Source organism: Rhinichthys klamathensis, unplaced genomic scaffold (assembly GCF_029890125.1).
Source record: "Rhinichthys klamathensis goyatoka isolate OS25496 unplaced genomic scaffold, OSU_Roscu_1.1 h1tg000236l_1, whole genome shotgun sequence".
Classification (NCBI taxonomy): Eukaryota; Metazoa; Chordata; class Actinopteri; order Cypriniformes; family Leuciscidae; genus Rhinichthys; species Rhinichthys klamathensis.
The window spans coordinates 4,189,357-4,197,500 of record NW_026606759.1 but is presented as its reverse complement, the minus strand read 5'-3'; positions in this window follow the sequence as shown (position 1 = coordinate 4,197,500).

Below are 8,144 nucleotides of genomic sequence, written 5' to 3'. Positions count from 1 at the left end.
CTCCAGAGCGCCCTCGTCACCGCTTACCGCCCCAGATAAAGCATCCTCCCCAGGATGTAGGGAACCCGAGACCGAGAACGAGCTTCATCCGTCACCTTGTCCGAGCGGGGCGCTTGTCCCCTCCTCGACAAAACCCCGAAGGTCCGTTTTAGGACCGTCTTTGCACCGACGGGTGCTCCGCCATGCAGACGGATTCGCTCGTGCCCGAACCCGAGGCACTCTCCCCGGTCGCCAGCCGGGGAATCGCGTGTTCTTGGGAACCTGGTTTGACCGCATCGTTCCAGACTCTGTCCGTTTTTTATTTGCTTCGGAGGAGCACCTTCCTCCAGGGCGCCCGCCCGCCCGTCAACCTTGTCCGATCGGAGCGCTCTTCCCCTCCTCGACAAAACCCCGAAGGTCCGTTTCGGGACCGTCTTTGCTCCATCTGGAGCTCCGTCAGGTAGACGGATTCGCTCGTGCCCGAACCCGAGGCACTCTCCCCGGTCGCCAGCCAGGGAGGTGAGTCAGCATGGGAATCTCGTTCGTACGCAACTTCACAGACACTGTCCGTTTTTGTTTCTCACTGCCTTCTCTCCTCCAGGGGTGTCTCAAGCCCCTGGAGTCGTTTCGCCGTTTACCCAGACCTGAGCGTGTGATGAGCATATGTTTCTTACCCCGGGATCAACCGAGGAGCCCCGGACGGGGGCGAACCGCAGCGCGCGGGCTTCCTACACACGGGTCTCGCTCCGCTCGGGCCCCCGGTCGAGGGATGGCTCGAGGACGGCGCGGCCGCTCATAGGGCGCGTGCGGAACCCTCCATCTGGGGGGAGGTGGGAGGCCTCTGGGTCGAGGCCGTAACCGAGAAGAGTGCTTTCAAAGCGGGGTGAGGCGCAGGGCGAAGTGAGGCTCTAAGACGTGACAGAGGGGGCCCCCTACTACCTCCCCGACCGTCCAAGCCTCCCGACGCGCCCGCCGCCACCACCGCCTCTGCGGACATCCGTTTCAGACGGGTCTTCTGAGTCTCCCGAGGGTCGACGCGGCCTGCTTTCCCCGGAGGGAGGCCGCGTCTAGAGTCGACGCGCAGAGCGGGGAGGAGCAAGCTGCCCAGAGCGGTCTTTCGACCGGGCAGGGGCCGTCCCCAGGCGCGTCCGAAGTTCCAATCGACCAGGCGACCCCTAGCAGCGACGGCCCGGAGGAGGGGGTGCTCTCCTCCGGGCCCCGGGCAACCCGGAGGCGCCTGTTGACCGTCACCTTGTCCGAGAAGAGTGTCGTCCAGCAGGAGCGACGAGCAGGAAGGTCAGCGAGAGCATGGAGCTTTTTGTTTGAGTGTATTTATGCATCTTGGCATTTCCCTCCAGTGTGGCCTTTGACCATGAGCACACGCACCCAGGGGCGTTGCACCTTCGCCCGGATGCGCAGCGGTTAGGGGTCTTGGGTGTCCAATCCAGACCCGCGTTTTACTGTAAGTCTCGTGCCCGCACAGGGTGCATTTACATCTGGGCTGGGTCAGGCCGCTTCCCCACCCGGTCTGACCACCACTGTACTCTGGTTCTGGTTCGTGTCCCTTGTCCGAGCGGAGGGCTGTCACTCCCTCCTCCACAAAGACCCAAGGGTCCGTCCTAGGACCGTCTCAGCTCCAGGCGGAGCTCCGTCAGGCAAACCGATCCATCTGTGCCCGGAACCGAGGCACTTTCCCTGGACTAGCCAGGGAGGTCTATCAGCATGGGTCTCTGAAGACATCGCCCATTTTTTGGACTTGGTCGATTTTTCGAAATTTGATGTTTTTATTTACCCCAGAGCCCCGGACAGACGAAACCACGGGCGCGCTGGCTTCCTACACACGGGTCTCGCTCCGCTCGGGCCCCCGGTCGAGGGATGGCTCGAGGACGGCACGGCCGCTCATAGGGCGCGAGAGGATCCATCCGTCTGGGGCTGGGAGGCCTCTGGGTCGAGGCCGTTCGACAAGCATATGGTTTTTTATTTGCCCCGGACAGACGAAACCGCGGCGCGCTGGCTTCCTACACACGGGTCACGCTCCGCTCGGGCCCCCGGTCGAGGGATGGCTCGAGGACGGCACGGCCGCTCATAGGGCGCGCGAGGATCCATCCGTCTGGGAGGCCTCTGGGTCGAGGCCCGTTCGACAAGCATATGGATTTTATTTACCCCGGGATCAACCGAAGAGCCCCGGACAGACGAAACCGCGGCGCGCTGGCTTCCTACACACGGGTCTCGCTCCGCTCGGGCCCCCGGTCGAGGGATGGCTCGAGGACGGCACGGCCGCTCATAGGGCGCGCGAGGATCCATCCGTCTGGGGGTGGGAGGCCTCTGGGTCGAGGCCGTAACCGAGAAGGGTGCTTTCAAAGCGGGGTGAGGCGCAGGGCGAAGTTAAGCTCTGAGACGTGACGAGGGGGCCCCCTACTACCTCCCCGACCGTCCAAGCCTCCCGACGCGCCCGCCGACACCACCGCCTCTGCGGACAGCCATTTCAGACGGGTCTTCTGAGTCTCCCGAGGGTCGACGCGGCCTGCTTTCCCCGGAGGGAGGCCGCGTCTAGAGTCGACGCGCAGAGCGGGGAGGAGCAAGCTGCCCAGAGCGGTCTTTCGACCGGGCAGGGGCCGTCCCCAGGCGCGTCCGAAGTTCCAATCGACCAGGCAACCCCTAGCAGCGACGGCCCGGAGGAGGAGGTGCTCTCCTCCGGGCCCCGGGCAACCCGGAGGCGCCTGTTGACCGTCACCTTGTCCGAGAAGAGTGTCGTCCAGCAGGAGCGACGAGCAGGAAGGTCAGCGAGAGCATGGAGCTCTTTGTTTGAGTGTATATATACATATCTTGGCATTTCCCTCCAGTGTGGCCTTTCACCATGACCACACGCAGCCAGGGGCGTTGCAACCTTCGCCCGGATGCGCAGCGGTTAGGGGTCTTGGGTGTCCAATCCAGACCCGCGTTTTACTGTAAGTCTCGTGCCCGCACAGGGTGCATTTACATCTGGGCTGGGTCAGGCCGCTTCCCCACCCGGTCTGACCACCACTGTACTCTGGTTCTGGTTCGTGTCCCTTGTCCGAGCGGAGGGCTGTCACTCCCTCCTCCACAAAGACCCAAGGGTCCGTCCTAGGACCGTCTCAGCTCCAGGCGGAGCTCCGTCAGGCAAACCGATCCATCTGTGCCCAGAACCGAGGCACTTTCCCTGGACTAGCCAGGGAGGTCTATCAGCATGGGTCTCTGAAGACATCGCACATTTTTTGGACTTGGTCGATTTTTTTCGAAATTTGATGTTTTTATTTACCCCCAGAGCCCTGGACAGACGAAACCACGGGCGCGCTGGCTTCCTACACACGGGTCTCGCTCCGCTCGGGCCCCCGGTCGAGGGATGGCTCGAGGACGGCACGGCCGCTCATAGGGCGCGCGAGGATCCATCCGTCTGGGGCTGGGAGGCCTCTGGGTCGAGGCCGTTCGACAAGCATATGTTTTTTATTTCCCCCCGGACAGACGAAACCGCGGCGCGCTGGCTTCCTACACACGGGTCACGCTCCGCTCGGGCCCCCGGTCGAGGGATGGCTCGAGGACGGCACGGCCGCTCATAGGGCACGCGAGGATCCATCCGTCTGGGGCTGGGAGGCCTCTGGGTCGAGGCCGTTCGACAAGCATATGGTTTTTTATTTGCCCCGGACAGACGAAACCGCGGCGCGCTGGCTTCCTACACACGGGTCACGCTCCGCTCGGGCCCCCGGTCGAGGGATGGCTCGAGGACGGCACGGCCGCTCATAGGGCGCGCGAGGATCCATCCGTCTGGGAGGCCTCTGGGTCGAGGCCCGTTCGACAAGCATATGGATTTTATTTACCCCGGGATCAACCGAAGAGCCCCGGACAGACGAAACCGCGGCGCGCTGGCTTCCTACACACGGGTCTCGCTCCGCTCGGGCCCCCGGTCGAGGGATGGCTCGAGGACGGCACGGCCGCTCATAGGGCGCGCGAGGATCCATCCGTCTGGGGGTGGGAGGCCTCTGGGTCGAGGCCGTAACCGGGAAGGGTGCTTTTCAAAGCGGGGTGATGCGCAGGGCGAAGTTAGGCTCTGAGACGTGACGAGGGGGTACCCACCATACCTCCCCGACCGTCCAAGCCTCCCGACGCGCCCGCCACCACCGCCGGCTTCGCGGACATCCGTTTCAGACGGGCCTTCTGAGTCTCCCGAGGGTCGACGCGGCCTGCTTTCCCCGGAGGGAGGCCGCGTCTAGAGTCGATGCGCAGAGCGGGGAGGAGCAAGCTGCCCAAAGCGGTCTTTCGACCGGGCAGGGGCCATCCCCAGGCGCGTCCAAAGTTCCAATCGACCAGGCACCCCGAAGTGACGGCCCGAAGGAGAGGGTGCGCCCCTCCGGGCCCCAGGCAACCCGGAGGCGCCTCGTTTTACTGTAAGTCTCGCACCCGCACAAAGTGCACTTTTTCTGGGCCGGGTCACGCCGCTTCCCCACCCGGTCTGACCACCACACTCCCCTCTCACGACAGTAGGACTCACGACGGTCTGGTGATGAGGTGTGTGTTTGCCCCTGCCACAATCACCACACTACCCTCTTCCATACAGCCCCGAAGGGCCGTTTTAGGACCGACTTTGCTCCAGGCGGAGCTCCTGTAGGCAAACCAATCTGTCTGTGCCCGGGACCGAGGCACCCTCCCTGGGCTGGCCAGGGAGGTCTCTGAGAGCATGGAGCTCTGAGGCAATCACAATTTTTTGGACTCTGTCAATTTTTCAAATTTGACACCAGAGCCAAGCCCAGAGTCAACCCCACAAGGCACTTGCTCTTGATTCGTGCCCAGGAAAGCTGCAAGGTGCCTGGGACGCACTTTTCAGATAAAATCATACCGTCTTTTCCTGGAGGTTTCGTACTTCCAGAGATCCACCATCGCGCGGTGTAATCTGGATTTTATATACCCAGCCAGAGTGACTCACGACGGTCTGATGATGAGGTGTATGTTTGCCCCCGCCACAATCACCACACTACCCTCTTCCATACAGCCCCGAAGGGCCGTTTTAGGACCGACTTTGCTCCAGGCGGAGCTCCTGTAGGCAAACCAATCTGTCTGTGCCCGGGACCGAGGCACCCTCCCTGGGCTGGCCAGGGAGGTCTGAGAGCATGGAGCTCTGAGGCAACCACACATTTTTGGACTCTTCCAATTTTTCAAATTTGACACCAGAGCCAAGCCCAGAGTCAACCCCACAAGGCACTTGCTCTTGCTTCGTGCCCAGGAAAGCTGCACCATGCCTGGGACGCACTTTTCAGATAAAATCATACCGTCTTTTCCTGGAGGTTTCAAACTTCCAGAGCTCCACCATCGCGCGGTGTATTCTGGATTTTATATACCCACCCAGAGTGACCCTGAGTGGGACTCACGACGGTCTGATGATGAGGTGTGTGTGTGTGTTTGCCCCCTGCCACAATCACCACACTACCCTCTTCCATACAGCCCCGAAGGTCCGTTTTAGGACCGTCTTTGCTCCAGGAGGAGCTCCGGTAGGCAAACCTATCTGTCTGTGCCTGGGACCGAGGCACCCTCCCTGGGCTGGCCAGGGAGGTCTGAGAGCATGGAGCTCTGAGGCAACCACACATTTTTGGACTCTTCCAATTTTTCAAATTTGACACCAGAGCCAAGCCCAGAGTCAACCCCACAAGGCACTTGCTCTTGATTCGTGCCCAGGAAAGCTGCACCATGCCTGGGACGCACTTTTCAGATAAAACCATACCGTCTTTTCCTGGAGGTTTCAAACTTCCAGAGCTCCACCATCGCGCGGTGTATTCTGGATTTTATATACCCACCCAGAGTGACCCTGAGTGGGACTCACGACGGTCTGATGATGAGGTGTGTGTGTTTGCCCCCTGCCACAATCACCACACTACCCTCTTCCATACAGCCCCGAAGGTCCGTTTTAGGACCGTCTTTGCTCCAGGAGGAGCTCCGGTAGGCAAACCTATCTGTCTGTGCCCGGGACCGAGGCACCCTCCCTGGGCTGGCCAGGGAGGTCTGAGAGCATAGAGCTCTGAGGCAACCACACATTTTTGGACTCTTCCAATTTTTCAAATTTGACACCAGAGCCAAGCCCAGAGTCAACCCCACAAGGCACTTGCTCTTGATTCGTGCCCAGGAAAGCTGCACCATGCCTGGGACGCACTTTTCAGATAAAACCATACCGTCTTTTCCTGGAGGTTTCAAACTTCCAGAGCTCCACCGTCGCATGGTGTAATCTGGATTTTATATACCCAGCCAGAGTGTCTCTGAGTGGGACTCACGACGGTCTGATGATGAGGTGTGTGTGTTTGCCCCCTGCCACAATCACCACACTCCCCTCTTCCATACAGCCCCGAAGGGCCGTTTTAGGACCGACTTTGCTCCAGGCGGAGCTCCGGTAGGCAAACCTATCTGTCTGTGCCCGGGACCGAGGCACCCTCCCTGGGCTGGCCAGGGAGGTCTGAGAGCATGGAGCTCTGAGGCAACCACACATTTTTGGACTCTTCCAATTTTTCAAATTTGACACCAGAGCCAAGCCCAGAGTCAACCCCACAAGGCACTTGCTCTTGATTCGTGCCCAGGAAAGCTGCACCATGCCTGGGACGCACTTTTCAGATAAAATCATACCGTCTTTTCCTGGAGGTTTCAAACTTCCAGAGCTCCACCATCGCGCGGTGTATTCTGGATTTTATATACCCACCCAGAGTGAACCCTGAGTGGGACTCACGACGGTCTGATGATGAGGTGTGTGTGTGTGTGTTTGCCCCCTGCCACAATCACCACTCTCCCCTCTTCCATACAGCCCCGAAGGGCCGTTTTAGGACCGACTTTGCTCCAGGCGGAGCTCCGGTAGGCAAACCTATCTGTCTGTGCCCGGGACCGAGGCACCCTCCCTGGGCTGGCCAGGGAGGTCTGAGAGCATGGAGCTCTGAGGCAACCACACATTTTTGGACTCTTCCAATTTTTCAAATTTGACACCAGAGCCAAGCCCAGAGTCAACCCCACAAGGCACTTGCTCTTGATTCGTGCCCAGGAAAGCTGCACCATGCCTGGGACGCACTTTTCAGATAAAATCATACCGTCTTTTCCTGGAGGTTTCAAACTTCCAGAGCTCCACCATCGCGCTGTGTATTCTGGATTTTATATACCCACCCAGAGTGACCCTGAGTGGGACTCACGACGGTCTAATGATGAGGTGTGTGTGTTTGCCCCCTGCCACAATCACCACACTACCCTCTTCCATACAGCCCCGAAGGGCCGTTTTAGGACCGACTTTGCTCCAGGCGGAGCTCCGGTAGGCAAACCTATCTGTCTGTGCCCGGGACCGAGGCACCCTCCCTGGGCTGGCCAGGGAGGTCTGAGAGCATGGAGCTCTGAGGCAACCACACATTTTTGGACTCTTCCAATTTTTCAAATTTGACACCAGAGCCAAGCCCAGAGTCAACCCCACAAGGCACTTGCTCTTGATTCGTGCCCAGGAAAGCTGCACCATGCCTGGGACGCACTTTTCAGATAAAACCATACCGTCTTTTCCTGGAGGTTTCAAACTTCCAGAGCTCCACCGTCGCATGGTGTAATCTGGATTTTATATACCCAGCCAGAGTGTCTCTGAGTGGGACTCACGACGGTCTGATGATGAGGTGTGTGTGTGTTTGCCCCCGCCACAATCACCACACTCCCCTCTTCCATACAGCCCCGAAGGGCCGTTTTAGGACCGACTTTGCTCCAGGCGGACCTCCATGGGGTGGCAGGCAAATCTGATTCTGGCCCAGGACGGGCCACCTTCCCTGGGCTGGCCAGGGAGGTCTGACGGCATGGAGCTTTGAGTCGACCGCAACTTTTTGGACTCTGTCATTTTTTGATAGCTTGGCTTCAGAGTCAAGCCCAGAGTCAATTTCTCCATAGGCTTTGGGCTTTATTTGTGCCCGGGAAGGCTTCTCGCCTCCTCTACAAGAGCCCCAAGGTACGTTTTAGGACCGTCTTCGCTCCAGACGGACCTCCATTGGTGGCGGGCAAATCTGAATCTGGCCCAGGACGGGACACCTTCCCTGGGCTGGCCAGGGAGGTCTGAGAGCATGGAGCTTTGAGCCAACCGCAACATTTTGGACTCTGTCATTTTTCGAGATCTAGGCTTCAGAGTCAAGCCCAGGGTCGATTTCAACACGGGCTTT